Source organism: Rana temporaria, chromosome 4, assembly GCF_905171775.1.
Source record: "Rana temporaria chromosome 4, aRanTem1.1, whole genome shotgun sequence".
Classification (NCBI taxonomy): Eukaryota; Metazoa; Chordata; class Amphibia; order Anura; family Ranidae; genus Rana; species Rana temporaria.
In genome coordinates, this window is record NC_053492.1 from 228,883,587 (window position 1) to 228,902,251 (window position 18,665).

Genomic DNA, 18,665 nt, shown 5'->3' on the forward strand with positions numbered 1-18,665 from the left:
GCTGACAGGATTGGGCAAGTGTTTATGTGGAAAGTCCTTAAAGAACATATGCCACCACTAATTAATTTCAGTATCCACCAGGCCTGATTTAACTTGGGGGCTATTGGAGCTGAAGCTTCAGGCCCCTACCTTAATATAGGCCCAGCCGCCCAAAAATAACAGACCCATTCACAGAAAGCAATGGGCCGAGAGGTAGAGATTTTCCCTGACAGCCCTGCATTTCGCACACACCGCCTGGTGCAGTGTTCAACTGGGGACCGGGTGCCACAGCAACAGTACGATTTCCGCTATTCTATGTTAACCCCTGTGATAGAGGAGGGAGAGAGCACTGTTAACTCCTGTGTACAGAGAGGGAAAAGGGTTCAGCCACACCTCCCCCTCAGCTCTCTCCTCCTCTCTGTAATGTTGGCAACAAGAAAAGCTATGTGGGCCATCCGACTGTGTCCTACCAACTGATGATGACATTGGTTGCTAAGGATATGTCGGGCGGCCTGCACAGCTTTCTGTTGTGCCGGTAATAGTACAGAGAGGAGGAAAGAGCTGGGAGGAGATGCGGGCTGAGCTATCTACCTCCTCTGTACACAGGACTTAACAGTGTTCTCTCCCTCCTCTATCACAGGAGTTAGCATAGGATCGCTCAAATTGGAATGTACAGGAGGGGCCGTTGTCACTACTCCTAGGGACATAATTTGTGCTGGAAGGCTTTGGGGAGGGGGGGGGGGGGGCTAGGAGGGTAATTTTGGTGGAGGGTTGTGCAAGCAGGAGGGATTTGGAACAGGGGGGGGGGGTGCTATTAGGGATTTGTGCTAAGAGGGGGGATTTGGAGGGAGATAATTTACAACAGTGGCGACCAGTTTTCACATTTTTGGGGGCACACAAAACAAATCGAAAAATACTGAAACAAAAACATCAATTGCAGCCAACTGCGCCCAGCAAATGCAGCAAACTGTGCCCATTATATGCAGCCAACTGTGCCCATTATATGCAGCCAACTGTGTCCTTTATATGCAGCCAACTGTGCCCATCATATGCAACATCTGTGGCCAGCAAATGCAGCCAACTGTGTCCTATCAATTGCAGCCTCTGTGCCCATAATATGCAGCCACTTTGCCCAGTAAATGCAGCCAATTATGCCCATCAATTGCAGCATTGGTGCCCATAATATGCAGTCACTATGCCCAGCAAAGGCAGCCAACTGTGCCCCATCAATTGCAGCCTTTGTCACTTACCCCATTGTGGTGGCGGGTCAGGCTGAAAACTGTGTGACTGGTAGCGCGGCGATGGCTCCTGTGTCCGTATTCTTCCTGTTCTGCTAGGCAGCCAATGGGATCGCCTCTGCCTTCAGTCAATCAGGTGACCAGTATTACATCTACGCCTCTTGATTGGCTGAGAGGCGGTTCTGTGTTAGCAAAGTAAATATTAATTAGCTGGATTAACTGTGTGGCAAGTCCATGTGCAATAAAAGAAGTGTGTTGTAAACCTAATAAGGCAAACCTACATAAAGGCTATACCAAGCAGGTTACCAGAGGATTGTGGCATTGGTGAGATACCCAATAAAAATACAGAGATACAGAAAGTCCACATGTCAATAGCTAGCACCAAAGACCACAACAGCAGAGGTAATGCAGAGTGGAAATAGTACATACCAGCACCAGAGCTTTTTTTCTCAGAAAATAGGTGCAGGAACTTAACCACGACCCCGTTCAGATTTCACAAACAGTAGAAGGGTCTTAAAGGGGCATTAAATACCAGGATTGCATCACATACAGAGTGCAGAGTTCAGGGGGGTTACACACAGAGTGCAGAGCTGTCACTTGTAAACACAGAAACCAGACTTCAGTGATTGTGGTGAGCAGGCAACAAAGGGTCTGAGCCAAAGGTGGTGGAACTGAGTTCCCCCAAGTTCCCCCTGAAAAAAAGCCCTGCCAGCAACAAAGTAAATAATGGACACGTCCGGGTATGGAAATCCAAAAATAGGATGACTATCTGACCAGCAGGACGCATACACAGCCTTATGTATGCGTCCCAATCACGTGTGCGGACTGCACTTCCGCATCACGTGACACGGTCGGATCACATAACGTCCGCCTACAGCAATGCCAACCACGATGCGCTGCTGATGACAAGCGCATCATAGAGGCAGGTGCCGCAGGAACGAGCGCCTGTGAGAAACAAAAGCCGCCAACAGCTCCCCCCGGTGGTACCAGTACATGATGCCTTAAACAAAAGACATCAAGGTGGAATTCGCTGGAAACCAACCGGGAGGTGAACGACGGCTGGCTCTGCTCCAATCTGCACAGCACTATGAAACACATAGCGCTGTGCGGTTGTCCGGCCGCACATCAAATAACCCCCACGGCGCCCAAAATGCAATAAGGTCCCCCTGGGGATGACTGTGCAACCCCCGAAATAATCGCATGTCCTGAATGGAAAAGAAATAATAACAATAAAATAGCAGGTAAAATCATATATGAATAAAAATACAAAATATAAATATATATTATTGATCATGATCATAACATTATAAGATAACTACTGTACATGCAATTAATACAGTAATATTATCTAAACAGATTTTCATAAGATACTACAGTATAGGGAACACAAGGGGGAAAGAAGAGAGGGGAAAGGGGGTGGGGAAAGGGAAAAAAAGAGAGAAGTCATACCCAGACAATAGATTCCAGTTGATACAATGAAAAGAATACAGATTGACCATAAACTTTCTGAATTGTACTATAAGAAAGAGTAATGCGTTTGTACTTCGTTAATATCAGGTGGTTGTGTAGCGTTTAAACGTTCTATCCATTCGGTCTCCTGTTGTAATATTTTTTTATCCCAGTCGCCTCCTCTTGGGTCCCGATAGACTACAGCCAGGACCAAGAAGGTGACCACTGAAGTATGAAACCAGTGATACAGGTCGAGGTGTCTGCTTATGGGAGTAAGAATTTTGCCACTAGAGAAATAATAAATGTGGTCATTGATACGCTGGCGGAGTTGGCGGATGGTCTTGCCAACGTAAAATGCCCCACATTGGCATGTTATCAGATACAGAACGCCTTGCGTGTTACAGTCAGTCCTTAACTTAGGGTAGAAAAACTCACCACTGGGTAATATGAACCTAGACCCTGTAACTACCCATTGGCAGAAGGTACAATGTCCACATTTGTGCATCCCTTTGTCTTGGGTGAGTTGCTGTTTGAAAGGGGCAAAGTGACTGCAAGTCAATTTATCACGTAGTGATGTTGAACAATTGAATACCATTTCAGGCCGTTCACCAATATATTTCCTCAGGGTAGAATCGTCCGATAAGATGTGCCAGTGTTTGGTCAAAACGTCCCTAATTTGATGTTGTTGGTCAGAATATTGTGTAATAAATTTGACTGTTAGGTTAGGGTCTTGTTTGGTCTTGGTGTTAAACAGCAATGCACTCCTTGGTTGTTGAAAGGCCTTGTTGTAGGCCTTCCGGAGAAGGGACTTGGAGTATCCTCGTAATAGAAGGCGTTCTCTTAAGAGGCATGGGCGTCCGCTCCATAGGGCAAGGGGGGGCAATTGACCCCCCCTGGAAAATCGAGAAGGTGTTGAAGAGTTTTGCGACCACGGGCTGTCTAAACGGTCCCGGGTTGGATGTCACACAGGCACAGCGAGCAGAGTGAAGCTGCCTCCCCTCCAGTGTTTATGTGTACACAGGGGGAGGGAACCTGCTGTGCCTGTGCTGCGCTGATGGCTGATCTGAGGTACTGAATGGGATGGGGGAGGGGGGTTTGTGCTGAAAGGGGGGTCTGTACTGAAGGGGGGTATGTGCTGAAGCGGCGTCTGTGCTTCAAGGGGCTCCATCTGTGCTGAAGAGGGGTCTGTGCTGAATGGAGGGGTCTGTGCGTAATGGGGGGGTCTGTGCTGAAGGGGGGTCCATTTGTGCTGAATGGAGAGTTCTGTGCAGAATGGGGGGTCCATCTGTGCTGAATGGAGGGGTCTGTGCTGAAGAGGGAGTCTGTGCTGAAGGTGGGGTCCATCTGTGCTGAAGGGGGTTCTGTACATTCTCTAGGCTATATTTATATGGAGTGAAGCTGAATTATCTCAAGAGCTATTTCACACTGCCAGCTGGCCGCGTTATCGGTAAAGTGGCGCTTTACCATCATTTTAGCTGCACTATTCGGCCCCTAGCGGGGCACTTTTAACCCCCGCTAGCGTTTGAAGAAGGGGTTAAATGTGACTGTGTATCGCTGCTGCCGAAGCGCCCCTCTCTGAAAAAATTTCAGCGGACGCCCATGTTAAGAGGTTAGAATGATGTTTAAAATCTTTATCATGTGTGCAGTTCCTCCTCAATCTCACGTACTGAGCGTAGGGGATACTACGAATCAGTGGAGTAGCGTTAGCACTCGAGGAGTGGAGAATTGTGTTTCCCGCGGTTTCTTTACGATAAAGTGTGGATGCCAGACAGTTGTCGTTGTCTTTAAAAATCTGTAAATCCAAAAAGGAGATACAGCGGGAGTGACTATTGATGGTAAACGTAAGATTATAGCTGTTCACATTCAATCGAGTAACAAATTGCTCCAAAGCTAATGATGTATTGGTCCAGACCATAAAGATATCATCAATATATCTGAGCCATATCTGGTGTGGTCAGTAAGGGTTACATCAGAGAAGATGTCGCGCTCCCACCCCCCCCCCAGGTACAGGTTAGAGTAGGCCGGTGCACAACATGTGCCCATAGCCACGCCCTGTACCTGGAGGTAGTGGGAGCCATTAAATGTAAACCAATTATGTGTCAAAATAAATGACAGTAATTTCAGAATGAATTCACTAAACGGCCAGAGATGATGGTCTTGTTCCTTGAGAAAGGTACGTGCCATTCCGACACCCTGCTCGTGAGGAATGCTGGTGTATAACGCCTCCACATCCAAAGTCACGAGCAGGGCGTCAGAAGGGACAGGCATTCCCTCAATCTGTTTCAAAAGATCTAGAGTGTCCTTCACAAAAGAAGGCAAACGGGTCCCATGGGGAGTGAGAAAAAAAATCAATCGACTAGCATTTTCGGTTAAAGACCCTATGCCTAAAACAATCGGTCTACCTGGTTCCATAGCTGCCAGTTCGGGGGAGGAGAGCTCAGTACAGGGATGGACTGGCCATTGGGACTACAGGGAGTTTCCCGGTGGGCCGATGGCTCAGTGGGCCGGCTTCAATGACAGCGGACCGCCGTCCCCCTTCGCTCCTCTGTCTCTCCCTGCTTGCAGCGCTCACCTCCTCTCCCTCCCCGCAGCACTCATCTGGGGGGAACAAAGAAGCAGGGGGAGGACCAGAGGAGCAGGGACGACGACAGAGGAGTATGGGGGGAGGGGACAGACAGCTGACTCAACAGTTATGGCCTGGGAGTTTCTCACTTCTTCCTAATCTTGTCCCATAAGGGGGGGGGCACCAAACTGATTCTTTGCCCCGGGTGAAATAATGTCTAGCTTCCCCACTGGTACTGCCTATAAGAGTACCAGTACCAGCCGTTCTACTCAAATAAAGTAGAGCGGCTAGTGGCCAGTGAAGGGGGAGAGGGGGCTTGGGTGGCCGGGGGGGTTGCGGGAGTTGTCCGGCCGCCATGGGAGAGACCTGTCAAGGTGGGCCAGTCTGGAAGAAATTCCAGGGTCAAATTTCTGTCCCAGTCCAGCCCTGGCTCAGTAAATATATGGAAGAACCCCCACAGCGCTCACACCAGGCTCCCATCCCTGGCCTCAACTGCAGCCATGCTGCCCCATATGATGCTACTATTCCTAGCTGCCGGAATGCTGGCTCTGGAGTTAAAAGGGATGGGGGAGGGGGGTTGGAGGGTGATGTAATTTCAGATCACACCTTGTTCTTTGTATGATCTGCTTGGGATCAATAGCAGGCTGCTGTGGGGGCCCCTTATTCCTGATCCCTCATCTGTTTTATAGACAATGGAAGGGTGCTCATCCTCCTTACCCATTCCAGCCCTTTACATGACAGCTACAGTATGCTCCTCACCTTTTACACAGCAAACACAAGGCCCTCAAACACATTTGGCCCTCGCACCCAGGGGAAGGCATGAAGGGAAGATGTGGGCAGCCTGTGAAAGAGAGCTGAACCCTGTACACTGTGCATAGCACACCCCTAAACACTGCACTCTGTAAGTAGCGCACCCCTGAACACTGCACTCTGTACATGGCGCACCCCTGAACACTGCACTCTGTACATGGCGCACCCCTGAACACTGCACTCTGTACATGGCGCACCCCTGAACACTGCACTCTGTACATGGCGCACCCCTGAACACTGCACTCTGTACATGGCACACCCCTGAACACTGCACTCTTACATAGCGCACCCCTGAACACTGCACTCGGTACACAGCGCACCACTGGACCCTACAATTGGTACGTAGCGCACCTCTTAAATATGCACTATATATGTAGCGCACCCCTGAACTCTGCACATAGCGCATCACTATACTCTGCACATAAAATAGTCCTGGTATTTATTGCCTCTTTAAGATCCTCCCACTGTTAGTGCAGTTTGGCCAAACCCACCATTTAATGCGGTTTGTATAGATGGCCTATCTCATTTCTTGAGGCCCTTAAAATGCCAGGACAGTACAAATACCCCTCAAATCACCCCTTTTTGGAAAGTAGACAGTCCAAGGTACTTAATAAGAGGCATCACAAGTTTTTTAAAGTTGTATTATTTTGTATACATTCTTTGGAAAACGAAGAAACGAAATACAACTTTCTTTTTACATACTGTCACCAGTGCAGCACAGCATCATTAAATGACTGGTGTAGCGGTGATCAGGGTTACTGACTGGTGACCGTATGTTTTTGACATACTTTCATCAGAGTAGTTCAGTGTCACCATAGTAATGCCGTACTACTATGGGGGGTGATCAGGGATTTTTTTTTAAAGATTTTTGATGGCTGTTAACCACTTGCTTACTGGGCACATTTACCCCCTTCCTGCCCAGGTGAAATTTCAGCTTACGGCACTGCGTCGCTTATACTGAAAATTGCACGGTCGTGGCTCCCAAACAAAACTGATGTCCTTTTTTTCCCACAAATAGAGCTTTCTTTTGGTGGTATTTGATCACCTCTGCGTTTTTTTATTTTTTGTGCTATAAACAAAAAAAGAGCGACAATTTTTGCTATAATAAATATCTGTATAGTGAAATTCCGCGCCTAATCGCAATAAAAAATGAATAGTGTAATAAGCTGCTCCTCAAATACACAACAAATTGTGTAAACATTGGTAAATATAAAATAGAGGGCGCTGGGCCCATACAATAAATGTAAAGTGCCGTGAATCAATCACATATAATTGACAATCAATACCTCATTGAATATAAATTAAGAAAATATTATTAACAAAATAAAGTCCCAACAAATTGCAGTCGGCGCTGCACTTTGAAAAAAACACACACAGAGTAAAATCCAAATGTGATCATAAAAAATATATAAAGAAAAAAATCCCATATAATATGAGAAGACGATGAATAAAGTCCACTTCCTAATTAACAGTGATCCTGTGAAAAGAGAAAATGCCACCACCGCTTCTGAATAATTTTCAATTCCACCCAAGGTGCTTTGAAAAATGAATTGCTCTTACCAGAGCTCGTTGACCCCTTTAGTGAAAAAGATGGTCAACTAAGCTTATGCAGGATTGTGCCTGCACACATGTGGATATGAACAGACCGCTTTGCAGATCCAGGAAATCCAAAACGGGATTGTATGCAAAAGAAGAGAAGCCAGGAAGCCCAATAGCGTGATACCGTTTAATTTAAAAATATAAAACATACATAAAAACAGCCAAATGGCTCCTTACATTTGGGGGTGCCCACCCGGCACTGAGGCTGCGGACCTGTCACCGCTATAAGCGGTTTCAATTTTTGAGATTCGGTGGGGAATTGAAAGCTGCCGCTGACACACCATCCAAACGATCCTCGCCGACACTCCACAGCGCGGGGGGTAAGTCACGTGACCAGGCTGCCTCCGATGTACGTTTCGTTATGGTAACGTCAATTTTTTTTGGACATTATCACACGTTGCTGTGCGTTTTTTTTGCCTATTATTATAGTATTATAGTGCACGTACTGTCATTTGGGTTCACCCTTTTACTACGTTTATTTGTGGTTACATGGATTCACTCTTACAAATGCAATTATCCACATTTTGCTTCATCATATATGATTGTGTATGAACTCTAGACATTGAGTCATAAATATTGTTTGGATCTCATTATCTTCACACATCCCCTCCTTCACATCATAAGTAATTGATGTGAGAGGATTATAAAGAGGAATTTGGAGTGGAACGCATTTTTTTTGGACATTATCACACATTGCTGTGCGTTTCTTGTCTATTTTATTTATTTATTTACTGCAAGCGCCACTACACCCCCTCTTTCTTAAGTGACAATCCGTATCGGGTGGCAGGTGACGTGGCGAGTGACACTCTGGCACATTCTGCATTATGGCGAGTTGAACTATTTCATTGTATATTACAATTTAATAATAGAAATAATGCGCTTTAATCATCCTGACACCATATCAATCATTGTGCCGGGATGATTGAAGCGCTAACACCAGCCATTACCCCGATAAATTGCCCGCGAGGCCTTGGCAAAATTTTCTTTAACAAAGCCGGTCCCCGGTGCCAAAAAGGCTGTTGACCATTGCTCTAAGCTATCCCTGTCTTTCATATGTCTTTCATATGTTGCACATTCACATTTAACAATATGAATCTTAGTTTAACCATTTAGCCCTGAAAGGTTTCACCTCCTTCCTGACCAGAGCATTGGCCATTTGCAATTTGGCACTGCGCTATTTGAACTGGTGATTAGGCGTTCATGCAACACTTTACCCAAAAAAATGTATGTCCTTTTTTTCCCACAAATAGAGCTTTCTTTTGGTGGTATTTGATCACCTATGCGGTTTTTATTTTTTGTGCTATAAACAAAACAAATGCGACAATTTTGATTTTTTTTTCTCAGTTTAGGCCGATACTTATTCTTCAAAATTTTTGCTAAAAAAAAAATCGCAATAAGCGTATAGTTTGCGCAAAAGTTATAGCGCCTACAAAATAGGGGACAATTATGTTTTTTTTTTTTATGATTTTTTTTTTTTTTACTAGAAATGGCGGCGATCTGCGATTTTTATTGGGACTGCGACATTATGGCGGACACTTTTGACACATTTTTGGGACCATTCACATTTATACAGCGAACAGTGCTATAAATATGCACTGATTACTGTATAAATGTGACTGGCAGGGAAGGGGTTAAACACTAGGGGACGAGGAAGGGGTTAAATGTGTACCCTGCAAGGTGATTCTTACTGTGGGGGGAGGGGACAGACTGGGGGAGGTGACCGATCTGTGTCCCTATGTACAAGGGACACAGCATCGGTCTCCTCTCCCTGACAGGACGTGGATCTCTGTGTTTACACACAGAGATCCACGGTCCTGCTCAGTTACTGGGCAATCGCGGGTGCCCGGTGGCCATCCCGCCCGCCGGGCACGAGCATCGTGGTCCCAGTAACGCGGCGGGAGCACGCGCGCCCCCTAGTGGCTCTAAAAGACAAGGACGTCATATGATGTCCTGTCAGAACAATAGAGCTATCGTACCGCCGTCAATTGACGGTGGCCGGTAGTGTAGTGGTTAAAGTGATTATCACTGTAACAGCAATGCTATCATGATTGGGTTTCATTCATAACAGCTGTGCATTACTATTGTGATCTGTGATTGGCTACAGCTAATCACATTGTACAGGGTGCTAGGATTTCCGCAAGTACCATGTGATAGCTGTGGACCAATCACAGCATCACCCGCCAAGCGCCCCACAATGTACTGCACGCTGCCTTTGCCCAATCATGGCTCAAAAAATTCCTGTCGGAAAATCTGATCGTCTGTAGCAATTCTGACGTGCAAAATTCCGACGCATGCTCGGAAACATTGAACTTCATTTTCTCGGCTCGTCGTAGTGTTTTACTTCACCGCGTTCTTGACGGACGAAAGTTTTGTGTATGCAAGACAAGCTTGAGCGGAATTCCGAATTTGTGCATTTGTGCATCAGCGGAACACACGATCGGATTTTCTGTTGGAAAAATCTTGGACGGGTTTTCTGACGGAAAATCCGATTGTGTGTACGCAGCATTAGGCTCACACTTGTGCATTTCCATTTTTGTGATGCATTTGCTCCCAAGGAAAGGCTTACATCCTTTTCCATATTGTAAGCTTGTTACATAGATGTGAACAGGTCCTATAGACAATAACTGGGTTCTTATTCTTGTTCATTGTCATGCAACATCACACAGGAGAGAATGGGGATTAAGTCATTTGACAGTCGCGATGCAGTAAAAGACAAACAAACTATTTGTATTACCTTTAACCCTAAATGCATTTAACACTGAAACGTAGGCCTAGCGTGGTATGGCAAAACAAAAAAGATTGATTTATTTTTGTAAAAAATGGTTATAGAAAATAGGCATTTCTAATTGTTTCTAATATTTTATCTGTGATTTTTACTACTCATTTACTGCAGTAAATAAATAAGGAAGCAAAATGACCCCTGTGCTATTTCAGAAAAGGAGTCTACATACAAGTCCCTACAAATCAACCCCTGCACATTATTTTCACTATCATCTCCTGGAGTGGTACAAAGAAGCCTAGTATTCACAAGCAGCAGGCTGGTGGTTTCTGAAGAGGGCTCTATTTGCAGGTCCTTTTTAGAGCACCCACTTGCTGTGCAGTAGCAGTGGTAGCAGGGACAAATAATACCTGCTCATAGTCACAGGAATCCATCTTGGATGCATGGTGTGCTGGGATCATGGGTGGTAGATGTATTTGCACACGTTTTGTAATAAATAAGCTCCTCCTATGTTTTTGCTAGCTGTTTAGATTAAAATTATTATCTCTGCTGAGCACTATTTTTATGTAAAGCATGCATTATGCAGTTTACAGCATATTACTGAAAAACCTTGTTCACCAAAACCCAAAGTACATACTAAATAGTCTCAGTGTTAGATGTAAACTAGGCAGTGAGGTCTTGTACATCCACTGCTTTTTTTTTTTAAATACTCGTAGCATTATACACACATCCATCTAAGAAACCCCCAGGAGCCCAGTGGAATGTCACCAGGTTAATGGTGCACTGTACATACACCATTCCATAAAAAACACTGCCGTCCCTGTACTCTGCACAGGGCAACAGGATGTAAGTGTATGGTGCTCAGCCCAGATTTTTGGTTTACACAGTAAAACATTTTTTCCACAAGATATGGTCTAGTTCAGGGCTCAAAATTTCAAGTCCTGAGCTACTAGCCAGGCCTCAAGGGTTACTCGCCACCAGTTGTTCCACCCAGCCCGCCCCTAAACACACTCTCATAAAATGACACTTAAATGTATTATGCAGAATTTAGTTATTAAAATAAATATTAACAACAACTGTATCCGTGCCCACCAATGCAGGCTGCGTGTGTCCACCATGCAGCCTTGTGCCCACCAATGCAGCTGTGGCCACCAATGCAGCCTTGTGCCCACCAATGCAGTCTTGTGTCCACCATGCAGCCGTGTGCCCACCAATGCAGCCATGTGCCCACCAATGCAGTCTTGTGTCCACCATTCAGCCGTGTGCCCAGTGCCCAGCAATACAGCCGTGTGCCCACCAATGCAGTCTTGTGCCCAGTGCCCACCATGGAGCCTTGTGTCCACCTTGCAGCCCTGTACCCACCAATGCAGCCAAGTGCCCACCTTGGAGCCTTGTGTCCACCATGTAACTGTGTGCCCAGTGCCCACCATGGAGCCGTGTGCCCAGTGCCCACCATGGAGCCTTGTGTCCACCTTGCAGCGGTGTGCCCACCATGGAGCCTTGTGTCCACCTTGCAGCCGTGTGCCCAGTGCCCACCATGGAGCCTTGTGTCCACCATGCAGCCGTGTGCCCAGTGCCCACCATGGAGCCTTGTGCCCACCATGGAGCCTTGTGTCCACCTTGCAGCCGCGTGCCCACCATGCAGCCGTGTGCCCATCTTGCAGCTGTGTGCCCAGTGCCCACCTTGGAGCCGTGTGCCCACTATGGAGCCTTGTGTCGACCTTGCAGCTTACCTGTGGAGCTGAGGAACAGGAGAGCAGCCCAGGTGATGAGAGTGCAGCGGGGGAACACAGTGATAACCGCTTTCATTTCAATAGCCGTGTTCCCGCCGCCACCGCATACTAGCTCATTATGAAATACTTACCTAAGAACGAGGCATTGGTCACTCACCTGGTCCACACCGAGGTAGCTGACATGTTGCCTCGGCATGTCTTCCGGGTATCGCAGCTCCAGCGCTGTGAGTGGCTGGAGCCGCGATGTCGTCACTCACGTGCATGCGCATGGGAGACTTCTTTCCGGCAAGGTCCGGTGTCTGCCGGGCCTTTAGCCGAGAATCCCCTGTGCGCATGCGCCTCTGCAGTCAGCAGCACATTGCAAGGGGAATATCTCTTAAACCATAAAGGCTTACCTGTAGGTAAAAGTGTAAAAATTTACTATACAACCACTTTCAGCAACTGGTCTCCTTAGTTCCCAGATGTTTACAGAGTTGTGTTAAAAGAGAGGATGCTATGCTGTGGTAAACCTTGTCCTAACCCAACTTTTTTGGAATTGGGGCTGTACTTTGCCAGCTTTTTGTTGCCATGTCTATTTTGAGGCATATTGTTACCAACAATTTCAACAACCTTTATTTTTATTTATAATGGTACATTTTCTCAGTTTAAACAAACATTCGATATGTTTTCTATTGCGAATAAAGTATGGGTTTGAGATCTGCAAATCATTGTATTTGCGTTTTTACACACCATCCCAACTTTTTTGTAATTGGGGTGGTAGCGGATATTATACAAGGAAAAAAAAACCTCCAGGACTTCATGGTAGCCAAATATGTGACACACGCCTAAGCATTTAATCATGTGAACTCTCCTGAAGGCAAGATCAGAGTTCAGATTGGGTAATACACTTACACTAGTGATTACATGATCAAATGCCTTATACTAAATAAACCAAAGGAAGCCCTTGTCTTAATTAAAAAAAAATATATTTGATCCATTCTTGGTCATCGTTTGAGAGATTGTCTCACTTTCTGTTCTGGGGTAACAATAAAAATGGTGGCAAGTGTTCTAGCATTACCCCCTACTTAACCAAAAAAATAAAAGCATCCCTTCACTTTCTGTCTGTTAAAAATAGGAATAGAAAGGAGCAGAAATCTATGCTATGGAGCCCCGATTAGCAGTAAAAACTGACAGGAGTTCTACCCCCACTCTAATAAGCTAAAAAAAAAATTGTTGATACATTGTATGATATGATACATTGTATGACATCCTTGGACAGCTCTTTGGTCTTGGCCATGGTGGAGAGTTTGGAATCTGATTGATTGCTCCTGTGGACAGGTGTCTTTTACGCAGACCATATTCAAAGACAACACAGTACCCTAGTAACCATCCCCTGATGAAGTCACGTGATGTGACGAACACGCGTCGGGACACTAGAGTACTGATTGGGAGCAACATCTAACGGACGGCAGACGAGCGCGGTGCTCGTAGGAGATGCGACCGTTTTTACATTGCTCAATGTGAGTTTATTTATTCGTTTATTAAAAGTTTTGCTGTGCTGTGCAGTCTTACGCGATGTGCCCCCCCTCCTCCTTCTCCTCTCTGCTCCTTTACCCTGATATGAGCGGCCGCTCTCATGGATACCTGAGGAACAGAGTGCTGACAGTGAGAAGACCAGGATACGAGCTCGGTGCTCGTGGAGACAGGCACCTTTTCCTTGCACACAGTGTGAGTTGCGTAAGTGTACACTTACCCACTGTATTTCTGAGAAACCCTTCCTTCTTCCTTTGAGTGGCAGGAGGCCAAAGCTACAATATATATATATTTTTTTCCCTACATGTATGGTCAAACATTGCGATCTGTTAAGAAGATATTCATCTAACAGGAGGCTGAAGTACTAGCAATTTACTGTGTTTGTGAGTGATAACCAGGAGGTAAGCCGCCTAATTCACCTAATGGTGTGGGTTGCACGGTCCATGGATTGAATTGGGTTACACACCGTCACTTATTGGACTTTGGTACCAAACTTATTGTTCACCCAAGTCACTTCTGCACTTTGATCTGTGAGTTTCCCTTTTCTGGTTTCACTGATTTGGGTCCCCACTCACCGCAATTGTTTGTTTCATAGTTATTTGTAGCACACACTAGTTATTATATATATTTTATACATTTATTGTTTTTTTTGTGTTCACTGTCACTCAGTCCAGCTAGGATTGGATTTATTCACCATTCACCATTTTTTAGGTCACTTCCTTTTGCATCTGACCAGGTTTGATTTCCCTGATTCAAACACCACCTTCCACCCCCCCCTCCCCTCCCTTTTCATCACCACTTTTTTCCCGTTTATCCTTCATTAGTTTAATCACAGCGCAGACACTCACACCTATCGCATTGTATGACCAAGGCCTTATAGAAAAGGCATTGGGGTACATGACGCACAGATTGAGGGAGCCTGCCAGAGTGGGCAATAGGGTAAGCAGGGGTAGACTGGCCATTGGGACTACAGGGAGCTTCCCGGTGGGCTGATGGCTCAGTGGGCCGGCTTCAGTGACAGCAGCCTGCCACCCACCCCCCTCTGCTCCTCTGTCTCTCCCTCCCCGCATCGCTTACCTTGGGGGAGTTTCTCACTTCTACCTAATCTTGTCCCATAAGGGGGCACCAAACTGATTCTTTGCCCCGGGTGAAATAATGTCTAGCTTCCCCACTGGTACTGCCTATAAGAGTACCAGTACCAGCCGTTCTACTCTAATAAAGTAGAACGACTAGTGGCTAGTGAAGGGGGAGAGGGGGCTTGGGTGGCCCGGGGGGGTCCGTCCGCCGTGTGAGAGACCTGTCAAAGTGGGCCAATCTGGATGAAGTCCAGGGCCAAATTTCTGTCCCAGTCCAGCCCTGAGGGTAAGTATTACATTATTTTCCTAATTCCTGCAGTGGGGCTTCACAAATCTCTCAGGTGGTTTAGGCCTAAAGCTGGGTACACAAGGATTGAAAATCTAATGGTCAAAATCCAATCTGTGTGTAGCCCTCCCATATTTACAGGTCCTGTGGAATAAAAGTAAAAGGATCTCCTAGAGGGGGCGACACTCACCGCAACTCTTGGAAAGAGGGGTTTGGTGGATTTTCAACCTTCATAGCAGATTTCCTACAGGCTTGAACCACAAGTATAAAGCGGACCTTTTCCTGAAGTAGTTTCTAGGCATAGTTGTTTTTAAAATTCTGGTTTATTGCAATCTATTGCTTTTGTATAGTTGAGCTTGTATATGCCAAACACGTTCAATTTCAACATGTCCATATTACAAATATATATATATATTTTTTTTATTTGACAGCTGATATATTATTGTAATATATAATGTGTTTACAATATTTTGCAATATCGTGAACTTCACTTTACATCCAGGAGACTTCCTTTGTGAGAGCGCTGCAATCCCTTGTCTACATTCAGGTCCTATTGTGCGGTCCTACTAAAAAGAAAAAAAAAAAAACTTCTTCGATCAGCAACTTGCAGCCAATCGGCTACAGTGCTGATTAGTGTATTCTGGTGGGAAGTACTGTCAGAATACAATAGCACAGCAGGAATGATTCCTCCGTCCACTTCACTTGTGTGGATGCATTAATCCACACAGTTTTTTTTCTTTTTAGCCTGCTGGTTAAAAGAAAAAAGAAATAAAATGGGTTGTGTACCCTGCATTTCTGCTATAAGAAACCTTGTGTAGCAACACTACACTACACATTATTATTAAATCACTGTCTTTTTTGCCAGGTTTCTTAGCGATTGGTTCAAATTCTTTTAAGACACCATGAAAAATGAGTCAACAATTTATCTTAAAAATGTTTATTACATTTTAGTGTCATTCTGTAATTTTCTGCAAACATTTAAACAAATATAATTTGCAACTGTACAAATGAATCTGGAGATTTTTCGGAAACAAAATGACACCATTATGGAGCAGAACAGAAAGGTACTGTATGATTATACTGCCACCTTGTGGCAGAATTGCAGACCATGGCTTGGGTATAATAATTAATCTATAGATATCTTAGCACTTGCCCATATTACTCCACTAAACAAAGGCGCAAGCCCACAGAAAGTATTTAGTATTAGTTTAGTCAGAAAGGTATTATGCAGATAAATGTCATTTGACACACAGTAAAATGTACACTTTGGTTCACTCCTACAATGAAAATAGTATATTGTATTTTTAAACACATATTGCACAAAATAATTTATTTTTACTGGTGCATTATATTTTGTTCCATGTTATGGTATTAGTGTATGTTAGTAAATATTATATTTATATGATGAATTGCTATAAGCCAACAAATACTGAGACATTCTTCCGACAAGCCTTCACACAACAAATGTCAGTGGGAGCGACACATTCATGTACCTGTTGTAGACTGGTGCATGAATCTAAGGCAGGGGTCTTCAAACTACGGCCCTCCAGTTGTTAAGGAACTACAATTCCCATCATGCCTAGTCATGTCTGTGAATGTCAGTGCGTTACAATGCCTCATGGGATGTGTACTTCTACAACAGCTGGAGGGCCGTAGTTTGAGAATCCCTGATCTAAGGCATACACTATGTGCACAGGCGCATTGGAACTGGAGTGTCCATATGGACACTCCAGGCCCCAGGCAACTGCACTTTCTTCCCGCTGCTGCAGCTGTCACATGCAGAGAGCAGCGGCAGGGAGTTTCTGGAGGGGGGGGGGGGGGGGGGATTCAAGAACATTAGTTCCACATGAGGTCTGCTCATTCCGTGATTGACAGCAATCAGTGGGTGGATTCTTAGCCAATAAACAGCCTGCTATTGGCTACATAATCCACCCACTGCCTGCCATCATTTACAAGATGTGAAGGGCTGTGATGGGGATCAAGTGTCTCAGCTTCCCTGTCAGGCTCTGTCTACTGTAGCATTACTGGCTGTCTGGTGTGAAGCTGAAAGTGTCCTTAATGGATAAGTACACCATATCAGGCAGACTTTCTGTGTAGTTGTCTACCTATACATTGAATGCTGTTCTTTTGAATGGCAAGAACGCGGTGACGTCATCGACTACGACGAGCTGGCGCTCGTCACATTCAATGCCGTTGCCGCCATCTTGCTACACCCCACACTAACCTTGTATGCTACCGCACATGCGTCAAAGTCTTATCGAGCATGTGCGGGTTTACTTCGGACAGGTAAGCATACAGACGATCGTTTTTTTCCGGCAGGAAACACTGCCGGGAATCCCGAAGGTAAAATAGAAAGCAGGTTCTCTTTTTTTCCCCGGACAGTTTTCCTGTCGGGAAAACTGCTAGGGAGCATACACATGGCCGGGATTCCTGGCCAAATGCTCTCCTGGCAGTTTCCTGCCAGGAAAACCGGTCGTGTGTACGTGGCTTAAAGCGGGGGTTCTCCCTAAAAATTTTTTTTTTTTTTAGGGAGAACGTTTCAGACTCCCCGCAGGGAATGGGCGTTCCTATGCAGAGGGCTCGTGATTGACGGCCGGCTATGGCACGTCACGCTTCACGAAAATAGCCGAAATAGGAGTTTGCTCTTCACGGCGCCTGCGCAGTCAGCTCCGATGTCTGTGCGCAGGCGCCGTGAAGAGCCGAGACCTACTCCGGCTATTTTCGTGAAGCGTGACGCGCCATAGCCGGCCGTCAATCTTTACTACGCGATTAAACAGTGAGTTTGGCGCCCAAAAAAATATAAAGGCATACTGTAGCTCGCGCTACTATGCTGAATGACATGCTACAAACTTGTTTTTTAGGGTGAAACACCGCTTTAAGAGGTATTTTTTTTACTCATTTTGTTTGTAAATAAAGCACCAAATAAAACTGTTATTTTCACCAAGACTGAACATAACTTGGCCCAAATGGGGTGTCTGTTATTTCAGCGGTACTTCATATGCTTACAGGGTATTTTCCCATAGCCTTCATTGTCTGTTAAAATGTATACTTAAAAGTGTGTTTCAAGTAATGTACATAGTCTGACGAAAAATATTATATATATATATATATATATATATATATATATATATATATATATATATATATATATATATATATATATCTCTGGTATTTATTTAATGTCCTGAAAGAAAACCATATACAAATATCTGCAATACTAGCTAGCATATAAATATATGGATGTAAACCCAAGGTGTGCATTTCTTCCTTACTTTGCACATAACTTGTAGTCACACACACAATTATACAGCGTGTGAAAAAAGATAAAATCCTGTCTTAGCCATAGTTTGTCATGGTTGCTTTTATGGACACGCAACAGTGTTCACAAATGTGTGCGGATTATAAATAAAGCTTCAGCACATGAACAACTGTCGTGATATCAGGTTGCTTTTTATAGATGGTCATGAACTTTAACTACAGATAACGCATTCCCTTCACTCCACATAATGAATCATTCTAGAAGTCACTCATACTGGATGGATTGCACTATGAAAAAAGTCTCTAAGGCACTTAAGTAAGAAGCAAGCATGGCATATTTGGAACTGCTGTGCTTTGTAACAGGAAACTGCGCATGAACTTCCTGTACACATAAATATATAGGAAAATGCTGAGAAAGACAAACACTAGAGTGGAATGCTGAT